This window comes from Polistes canadensis, unplaced genomic scaffold (assembly GCF_001313835.1).
Source record: "Polistes canadensis isolate GaletaPanama2010 unplaced genomic scaffold, ASM131383v1 scaffold_43, whole genome shotgun sequence".
In the NCBI taxonomy this organism is placed as follows: Eukaryota; Metazoa; Arthropoda; class Insecta; order Hymenoptera; family Vespidae; genus Polistes; species Polistes canadensis.
This window is the reverse complement of record NW_014569590.1, coordinates 940,296-951,407: the sequence shown is the minus strand read 5'-3', so window position 1 is coordinate 951,407 and position 11,112 is coordinate 940,296.

The following is an 11,112-nucleotide window of genomic DNA, read 5'->3' as shown; positions in this document are numbered from 1 at the left end:
TAAACACCACCACTACCACCACCACCATCACCATCGTCGTTGTCGTCGTCGTTGTTGCCGTCGTCGTCGTCGTCGAGACAACCGACAACAGAAACTCGTTCGAGACGTCGAACTTTTTGTCTTCACCGAAAAGATCTCCGTCCAATCGTCTCTCGAAAATACCTAAATTGAAAGAGAACACGAAAGAAATAAAAAGAAAGAGAGAGAGAGAGAATCTGAAGTATATTATACGTTGACGTGGTGGGTATAGAAACTTAGCTCTCGGGGAATATAAGCATTGTGGGTAGAAATACTTGTATAAAGGTCTAACGGTGTTCCGTAACCGTAACGAATATCAAAATACGTGGAGAGCAATTTTCACGGACGTTCGGAATAAAACAGCGAAATACGCTATCGTCTATTTCTCCCCAATTATCTGTAGGCGGTGCTAGACTGGCTGCTCTCAGGTGGTTTCGAAATTACGGAGGCAACGTCGTTAATTCGAGTCGGGAGATACCGATCAGTCTTCTCTCTCTCTCTCTCTCTTTTTCTCTCTAAGCGACGACGTTATACGGCGGCAGAAGCCTTAAGCTTGCCGTTTCTACGGTTAATAAGCGCGGCAAATCCGATGCGAACCGTTCTCGAAGATCTCTCCATCTCTCTCTCTATCTCTATATCTATCTCTATCTCTCTTTATCTCTAACATTCGCAATTCTGCTTTTGCGATCAAAGTGGGTAAACGGATGCCCGAGTAAACCCGCGCCGTTGCAATTACACGCCACTTACGAGAGTTGGCCTTAAGACGATTCACGCGGTGCATATTCTCTATCTCGCACACTCTGATTCTGTTTATTTCCATGTGTATGCGAGATAGGTGAACGCGCCCGCGTCGTCTCTCTTGCGTTCGTCTTTCTCTAGCGAGTTTCCACAATGGTAATTACGAGACAGTACGCTCGTAAATTTCACGTAGGCTAAACGTTAAACGTAAGTATACCTACCTGCCGGCGTGTGTTCAACGTGCACTGTTGCTCCTGCTCCTGCTGCTGCTGCTGCGTGGCTACTTTCTATTTCCCATAAGATCCAACCATATAGGAGACGTCGATATGTGTTTCGCCATACCACAACGACGACGACAACGACGACAACGATGGATCGAGAATCGAATAAAAGGGTAAGGAGGCTAACCGGCCGATCGAACTACGATCGAGTTAGAGACCCCTCGCACTGTTTTTCCACTTGTCGTCCTCGTTGCTGTTCCTCTTTCTCGATTATTACTTTGCCACGCATTATTCTTCTTAGATCTTTACAGGATGTTGCATAAGTACACGCACGGTCATAAGTATAACTATTTATCTATCTATCTATCTATCTATCTTTGCTTTTTTTCTGAGCTAAATAAAACTGTGCCGAGCCGACGGCACGTTTCAACGAAAGCGAGATCTCGCGAATCGAGAAGATTGCTCCTTGAGAATAAATAACGGCCTTTCTCTCAAGTTTAGTAGTTTCTCTACTTTTTGCATTTACCAAACGACGATTCTCCTTTTTGCGTCGACCTGTACATACGTATCTACGTTTTAACGTTTCTACTATATCGTGATATCATTGCTTCTCTCTCTTTCTTGATTTCTTTATCGTTCCGGTATCCCGTCGTCGTTTCATCCTTTTTATCTATTTTTTTTCTTGTTTTCTTTTTTTTTTTTTTTTTCGGTCGAGACATAAGAATACGAACGGTACACGGATCTCCTATGAGAGTATAAACTCGTGAATAACGCAACGACACAAATAATAATACATACGTAGTTGTTTCGCTTGTTCATAGTGTGTCCCGATCGTCTAGGAGAAAACCACGGCCGCTATTCCTCAGACTAAGTTAGGTTCGTAAAGTTCACACACAGCTTTTAGCGAGATGGATCGTTTTAGGAGCGGCGAAACGATGTTAACGAAAGGGGAAAGGTGACCGCTCGAGCGCGCTCGGAATACGTCGTGAAAAGGACGAAAGGACAAGCGAACAGCACCGAGTATGGTGCATTATGCGAGTTGGTTGGTTGGTGAGCTGGTTGGTGAGCTGGCTGGTGAGCTGGCTGGCTGGCTGGCTGGCTGGTTGGCATTGCACCGTGGCGTGCCGACTTTACGACGACTTTCAGAAGAATTCAAACGGTGCTCGACTCCGCCGATATGGAGAAACGTACACGCGCGATATTACAATGGGGAATGGAGAAAACTAAACGAGAGGGTCGTGCTTGTAAATAGCGCTATTATCCTTAGCCACGTTTCCTGAACGAGTAGTGGACAAAAATAAAAACGTTACAAATAGAATATACTAGCTATGCTAGATGATATCGAGGTCTTTTAAATGTATCGAATAATTTCAATGTTGTCACGTTATCTCTCCCCTCACAGCTAAACTAAAATAGAAAAGCTATTAATTCGTTAGTTATATTTTCAAACCGTTAGTAATTTTATCCGAGAGAAAGCTGAAAAGATGTGTTAAAGTCAGAGTTTTGCTATTGGAAACCGTACGATTATCGATGAACTATTTTAATTTTTTGAAAATCAATCAATTGATTCGGACAAATTTACATAGAGAAAGGGAGGGAGAGAGAGATAAGCGTGCACGAGAGGGAACAAGAGTTAAGAGGAGGTAGCCAGGAAAAGGAATAAGAGGCACGAAGAAGTGGCCGAGGTAGATTCGAAAGGAGTACGGTGGCGCGGTACCACGGTATAATAACAGACCGCCACGGGCCCGAGCTAGCTGATGACTTCATTGAACTCGGCTGCTGCCCCGGGCTCTTCGTGGGCCCTGGTCCCGAACTCCGGGACCTCCCTGAAACCGCCTCAAATTATAACACCGCCCTGGACCTCAAGACCCGCTTCTGATGGGCCTCTAGAAAAGAAGATCTCTCTCTCTCTCTCTGTCTCTCTTTCTGCCTTTTCATTTTTAACGATTTTAGCGATTTTACCAAACGCCTTTCTCCTCCTCTTCCTCCTCCTCTTCCTTCTCCTTCCCACCTTCTTTTTCTTCTTCTTCTTTTCATTCTTTATTCTTTTCATTATTGTTCGTGTCTTTTCTTCACGACGATAAGATTCGATCATACGACTTCTCAAAGATTGGAATCGAAAAAATGTCACACGATTACTTGCTACCCCACACCAATCTATCCCGACGACCGCCGAGAACTTTCGATAAAAATAATAAGGAAAGAGAAAAAAAAAAAAAAAAAGAAAAAGAAAAAAGAAAAAAAAAGACAAACATTCTGAGAAAAGTATCTCTATAATTCGAAGCTAAAAATAAAGTACCACGTAACTCCACCTCCTCGTAGAAAAGGAACGAACATAACGAGCCGAAGTAGTCGGTCATATCGTTGAAAATTCCTTAAACCTATATAGCCGGGTACTGGTGGCATTAGTGGCGATAACAGAACCGATAACGTTGGAAGAAAGGGGGTGGATGGGGGGTAGGGGGAGAGAAGGAAGAACGACGAGAACAAGGATAAGAACAAGGCGGACCAATCGTAGTCTACTATGCGGAAGTAAACGACGATTATGGTATTGTAAAACGATTGAAAATTTTTAAAGGAAAGGTGAGAGTAAACACATACACATACACACACACAAACGGGCACAGGTTATTTCATCGCGACAGGTTGAAAACCTAAATGGTTTCTCGACGAAACGGAAAGATAAGCTTGCCAAGATATTATATTAATCTCTCTATCTATGTGTATCCGTGTATATGTGCGTGTATATGTGTGTGTGTGACTTTAATTTCTATATTATTAAAATGCCTATATACATAGGATATATGCGTATGGGCGTGCACTACCCTAATCTCATCGATGATGGCTGCAAGACTGGCCAACCAACCAACTAACCAACCAACCAACCAACCAAGCGACCGAACACCCAACCAAATATCTTTTACAATCGGTTCCAATCCAGCAAGCAATTAGATCCAAAGTTGTTAATCCGTTTATCGAGTGTGTCCAAACCATAACGCGATGCGCGTATCGACCGACCTTTTCTTTCGGAATCTACACAAAATTTTCTCTCCCTTGCGAAGGGCCGAATTCGATCAAAGAGAAAGTTATATACCCGCGCTAATTAAGATAAAATGAGATTGGTTTCTTTTTTTGTTTGTTTTCTTTCTTTCTTTCTTTCTCTTCATTTTTCTTTTTTTTTTTTTTCTTTTTTTAAACCAGTTTTATAGCAACTTTAAACAAAAATCTTACCACTGTCGATTACACCCCCCTCCCTTCATCTCTTCTTCTTCTTCTTCTTCTTCTTCTTCTTCTTCCTCCTCCTCCTTCTCTTTCATTTAACTCTCTTTGCGTTGATACGTCAAATTAAGAAACGCTAATAAAGAAACTTTTAATACACGGGCAAAATATTTTAAACGATAAGTTTTTACGAGAACGCGGCAATCTTTTTTTTCCGTTGAAGCTGACTCGTTTCTCGTTGGAGAGGAAAATATTCGCATATCATGAGAGAATAAAAAAAATAATAAAAAAAAAATAAAGGATGTGAGAAAAACGAGAACGAACTTGCATCAACCTAAAAGAAAAAGAAAAAGAACTAAAAGGAAAGAAAAGGGACGACTAGAACTCTCTCTCTCTCTCTCTCTTTATCTCTCTTCTTTCTCTCTCTTTCTCTTCGGACTTCAAAGGAACGTTTTTGGAATTTCACGTAATACCTTGCGCAAACAGAAATAAAATGACTTTTATTGCACGACACGTTTCCATTTGTGATCTCGATTTCGAGAAAAGAAAAATGACGAAAAATAAACAAAATAAAATATAGAAAAAAAAGAAAAAAGAAAAAAAGGAAAGAAAACGAAAAAGAAACAAAAAAAAAGGGGAAAGGGTCTTTTCTCGAAAGGACCAAGAGAAAGAGAGAGAGAGAGAAAATAAAGAACGTTCAGGGTTTCGAAGAGGAAAAAGGGCAAACAATTAAATGCCAACGCAAACGTCGTTATTCGCGTTAGGTAAAACGAGCCGCGTGTGGACCGCGAACATGCGAGAGAAGAAGAAGAAGGATCGCGAGAAGGGCCCACCGGAGTGGGGCCTCCCCCTCCCGTTACTCTCCTAAACAATTCTTTCTTTTCCTTTTCAAACATCCCTGTCAGTTATGAAAAATCTTCTCTCTCGAAAGAATAAAAATAAGAAAAAGAGAAAAAGAAAAAGAAAAGGAGAGAAAAATGAAGAATCTTAAATTAGCTCTCCTTCCTTCCTTCCTACCCTAAAATATTTTTGATACTCTATGTGTATCTTAAAAAAAAAAAAAAGCTAAAGAAAAAAAAATAAGGACAACGTATTACGAAGGTATCGTATATTATGGGGACTAATAACCTTATTTTACGGTGTAAAGAAGTCGTCGATAGAAAGAAGAAGGATCTCTTACTCGAAAGGGAGTAAGAGGAGGAGGAGGAGGAGGAGAAAGAAAGAAAAAGGAGAAGGGGTGGGAAGGAAGGAAGGAAGGAAGGAAGGAAGGAAGGAAGGTTTGGTCTCTTCGTCTTACACTTCGAAGGGTCTCTCAGTGTGGTGCGACGAGGTGGGGTGTGAGGAGTGGAGTGCAACACTGCACTGCACTGCACGGCATGGCATGGCATGGCATGGCATGGCATTCGTGTGGATATTAGGGCGATTGTCGTGCCTGATTCGATACGGTCTTGAAATAAGGCCCCCGCGGCCTGGCACCGTCAGACGGGGCCGCCTCGTACAAAGCCGAGTAACAGGATCCACCCTCCGACTCTTCCACGCGAGACCTGGAAGATGCTGGGAGAGAACTTGGTATTCCCCCACCATTCCCCCCTCTCTCTCTCTCTCTCTTTCACTCTCTTCACATTGCTCTTTCTTTTTCCTTTCTTCTCAAAAACATATCGGTAATCTAGCGGAAATAATAACGCAGAGGTAACTCGTTTTCTTCAGACTTCGAGAGACTTTTAAAAGAGAGAGAAAGATAGAGAGAAGGAAAAAGAAAAAAAGAGAAAAAAAAATTGTCGAGAGAAAATATAAGTATTGGTAGTTAGGGTTTAGTAATACACTACTTATTCTTAGCATCCTCCGGGAAGAAAATCTAAGATATAAGATCGTTTTAAAGATTTAACGATTCGATCGACTAACACAGAGAGAGAAAGAAAGAGAGAGAGAGAGAGAGAGAGAGAGAGAGGGATAGAAATTTTCGAAGGATGGCTGCTGTTGCTGTTGCTGGTGCTTCTGCGATTCTTTCCGCGATTCGAGAACCTTGCTCGGAGGTCCGTTCCTATTCTGTCCTTCTCTTACCCTTCCTTCTCTCTACATGTATATCGACGTTCCTCGTCCCACCTTCCTCTCCCTCTCTCTCTCTCTCTCTCTCACCGTCTGAGGTCTGTATCATCCTCCGGGCCGGTGTACCGGTCGGCATCGTGTGAAGTCCGGCCAAGCCATTATATCCCCCTTGGCCGCCTTCGAGGTGTATATACCGCATCCACAGGCATCTTCAGGCACCGAGAAAAGGTTACAGGAGGAAGCTCCTATCCTCCTCCTCCTCCTCCTTCTTCTCTTCTTTCTCTTCTTCTTCTTCTTCTTTCTCTTCTTCTTCTTCTTCTTCTTCTTTTGCCCCTCGAGGACGACTCGTTGGAATAAGCGAGAAGAGAAAGAAACCACGAGTTGTTAGGAGTAAAAAAGAAAGATGAGAAAGAGAGAGAAAGAGAGAGAGAGAGAGAGAGAGAGAGAGAGAGAGAGAGAGAGAGAAGAAAAGTGCGTGCTGCATTCGCGTAGAGTCGAGGTGTCGGAGCCCGCATTAAGGGGGCGGTACGCCTCGAAGGGGCCCCGAATTATGACGTCACGGACCGCACACGTCGCGATCAGGTGAGCCGAATACAAAATGGATTGTTAATTACGAAGCCGCTCGGCGTTCGCCACGCACCTCGCCACACAACACTCAACGCATTCATACACACACACGTACACACATACATGTATACATACGTATACACCACTGTCATCTATCCTCGTATTTTTCTAATCTTTTTTTTTTTTTTTTTCTTATTAGTATTTTACAGATGCAACGAATTTTTTCTTGCTCGTCCTACCGAGGGATACAGACGGGTGGTGTTCAAACTATTGATTCGAAAAAAATGCAAAGGAAGCAAAAAAGAAAAACAAAAAACAAAGTAAGATAATAAATATTTTTCAATCGACTATAGTAGTCTCGTATATTTGTAATTTGGCATGAGTTAATCCGAAGAATTTTCCCCCTTCCATTCCCCCTTCCACTCCCCTTCCTCTACTTCATCCCCGTCGAATCGATATATACACAGTTCGTTAAATGATTAGGATTTAAAAAGGGATACGCGTAATGTAAACGAAATCGAGGACGAATTCCACGTAGTTCCAACGAGCCACTAAAAAACACTCATCATCAACCGGCAATTCAATTTATTGCCATGATCGTAAAGACATCGGGGGCTTTACGCGATGCTGAAGATATAAGCCTCGGGGCTCCCTATAAAAAGGGGGTGTGGGAGAGTGGTAAGGTAAGGTGGGGGATGAAAAGAAATTTAAGTGGAAAGGGAGATCGGTAGAACGAGAACGAGAACGAGACCGGGGAGAATGAAAGAAAAGAAAGAAAAAATGAATGAAAAAGAAAAGATACTTTGGTTAGGAGGAAGCAAATGTAGGGAGAAAGGAGTCATCAAATTCATTAGATCCACTCTCACGGGGTGAACATTAACGAACTCGAACGTTTGCTCGGTAGGCCGTGCCATTCCCCCCTAACCCTCCACCCACCCCGTTGCCTGCCTCCGTCGAACGGCAGAATCATTCGCTCGATTATGAGATAATGCTACCCTAAAAAGAACAGAAACGGATCTTCCTCGCGCGTTTAGGATTGTCAGAAAGGGGTGGGGAACTGGGGGTTGGGGGACTGGGACTGGGGTTGGGGCTGGGTCAGAAAAGTGGAAGGAGAAGAAAAAAAAGATAAAGATTAAAATAAAAATAAAAAAAAAGAGATGGTCGTTCGATAGAATCATCTTCGTGATATTTCAAAACGAGCATATGCGTGCATGCGTGCGAAAAGGAAACCAAATGGATTTTGAGGGCGGACATCTTTCGTTGAATGAAAATAAAGGAAAGAGGGGGAAAAGACAGAGAGAGAAGGAAAGAGAGAGAGAGAGAGAGGAAAAAAATGGCAGAATGTTCTGGTACGGGGATTAGTTTCATTCACGAAATCCTTTATCTGGATGAAATCTTAGGAAAATTGGTTCCCATAGAATAGGAAACAATGAGAAACATCTTCGACGACTCCTAACCCAATAGGTGGCCAAGGTTGCATTGTAAGCTTTAAGGTTGCATTACACGGCGCATTGGATTGGGTTCGCACGGAAAAAATGCTTTGTCATAAGTACTCTTCTCGTCTTCTCATTTTTTTTTCTTCTTCTTTTCTTTTCTTTTCTTTTCTTTCTTTTTTCTGTCTTTTTTTTTTTTTTTTATTTTCAACTGCGATCTTCTCGAGAGAGCCACACACACAGAAACACACATAGACCAAATATGAAATGAGTTCAATAAATAATATCTATCTTTTTTCATACAATTTCTCATCGAATTGGAATAATTGATCGATCGCAAATTGCGAAAATTATACGATCGATGGGAAGAAGAAAAATACTATCGACTCGTGGTGCTAATCGTCCAATGAAATGTATGGAAAAAGACGGAGAGGAAGAAAGAGTGAGAGAGGTAAGATACGCGCGGTATCGTGGGAAAAGGGTCGAAGATCTTAACACGAAACGAATCGAAGATTTGTTTGCGGATTATGGTAACTGTAATAAAATGAAATCGAGTAAGTAGGTAAAAGATAAAGAAAGAATTTTTTCAAATCGATACTCGAGATCGAACTCGTTCGAGTCTCGATCTTTCGAAGACCTAAATCTAGAAATCAAAGTACTTACACCTGGCGTAGAATGGCACAAGTGTATCTTAGATTAATATTATACTAAACTCTTATCTACTTAAACGATTAACAAAACTAACCAATTAACGTACTCGTTAATTTGCTCCTTCTCCTTTTCCTCCAACTCCTACTCCACCTTCTAGTTCTTGTTCTCGTCCATCTGGGTTGTCGTATAAAGGGTAACGAAGCGTAGTCGACTTGGGCGGCAATGGAAAGTCAAGGAGGGAAGATTGTCCCGCGCAAATGAGTATTTACGAGGCCGGCTTGACTCTATATTATGCCTCATTTTGCCGTAGGATCGATTAGCTCTAATCGAGAAGTATAAACAAAACGTTAATAAACCTCATCCTCTTATTTTTCCTCCTCCTCCTACTCTTCCTCCTCCTCTTCCTCATCCAACTCCACCATCCTCACATTCTCCTTCTCATCTTTATTTTCTTATACATGCTCGCGAAAAGGATTGACTCTCATTCTCTCTATCTCTCTCTTTTTTTTTCTTCACTCCCCTCTACCATCCTCCCTCCCTTCACTCGTCTGACCATCCTCGTTCGAAGATGGATCACGAGGAGACCCACGACACGTATTCCTCGCACGTGCTAAACAAGCATGCTTGAGTTTCTCTAAGAACGTTTATACGCAACTATCTAACTCTCTATCGATTATATATCTCTTAATACTTTTATCTTTTATATATATATATATATCTTTTCAATATCGGTTAAATGAAAAAAGATGTTATTTAAAAATTACGTTCGTTTGAACGTCCCTAGTAAAATGTATTGTAAAATATAGATCTACGAATTGGGTGAGATGAAAAAGTTTTGATTATGTATAAAATATTTATCTGTTTTATAATCTCGAAAGAAAAAAAAAAAAAAAAAAAGAAGAAATGATTGAAATTTCATTTCGATCGATGACAGAAGATCTTCTTCGATAAACGATATATAGATCTTCTGGGAGTATATAGAAAGAGAAATGAGGATTGAGATTTGTACGTGGACGACGGGAGGACACGTTGTTTCTCGCGGTATTCGATCGCACAAGGAGATGTGATCCAGGACAACCCACGGAGAGAAAGACAGAAGAAAGAGAGAAAGAGAGAGAGAAGAAGCAACTCCGATAGAATAAAGCATCATCATCCTATTTAATAATCGTACAATGGCCCCCTTCTTTGAGGTAGATAAGATCACGATTGTTTCGATCGCATCGATGGCTTTCCATTCGAGATCGATCTCCTTTTTTGTAATAACGCAATTAACACTTCTTTGTTGGATAGATTTTCGTCCCTGTAAGATTTACAACTAAATAACCGGACGAGGTAGATCTGTTAATCGTTAAAGATAATGTTATCTTACGATGACAACGATCATGACAACTACAATGATGACGATAATGATGATGATGATGATGATGATAATTTTTACCCATCGTTCGTTTTACACCGATTGCGAGAAGAAAAATGACTAATGATAAGATCTTAAGTATTAACAATGTAAGTATCTTTTATACACATCCGAGATGAAGAGTTTTGAAATAAATAAAAAATTGTATAGAGACAGATAGAGTAAAATAAATCAAAAGAAAATAATACAAATTGTACGACAAATAATTTGACGTTAATTTAATTTAAATGCATTATTATTTTGTTCTTTGAATAATATCCTGAATCTATTAGAATAAATGTATTTAACGATTACCAAACTTTTGTCAGATAGTGTATTTATATTACATATCAAATAATGGTAATATATATCTCTCCGTAATTCTTGGACACCCTAAAGTGCTTGATACACCGACGACGGAACCTCCTCTCTTCGGTTGATTACGATCGTTTACGAGCGGTAAATCACCTTCGTCTAAAGTCCCCCTCCCACCCTTCCACCACCACCAACCACCACCACGTTTTCTCCTCCTTCTCCTTTATTCGCGAATACGTCACGATATCCTTAATCGTTGAAACCGGTAGTAAAAGGATCGTTACTAGTCGTGACAAAGAAACCGCCACCTCGGTGAACAAACGAGCCAATAAAAACATTTTATCGACCCCTTCCGTATGTCTCACGACGATAACTTTCTTTCTTTCTTTCTTTCTTTCCCTTTATCTTTATCTTTCTACGTCAGAGAAGCGCGTGTCAGGATAACCAAGCTTACCATGTATTATACACGTTCGTAAAATAAAAGCACCACTACCAGCACTATTACTAC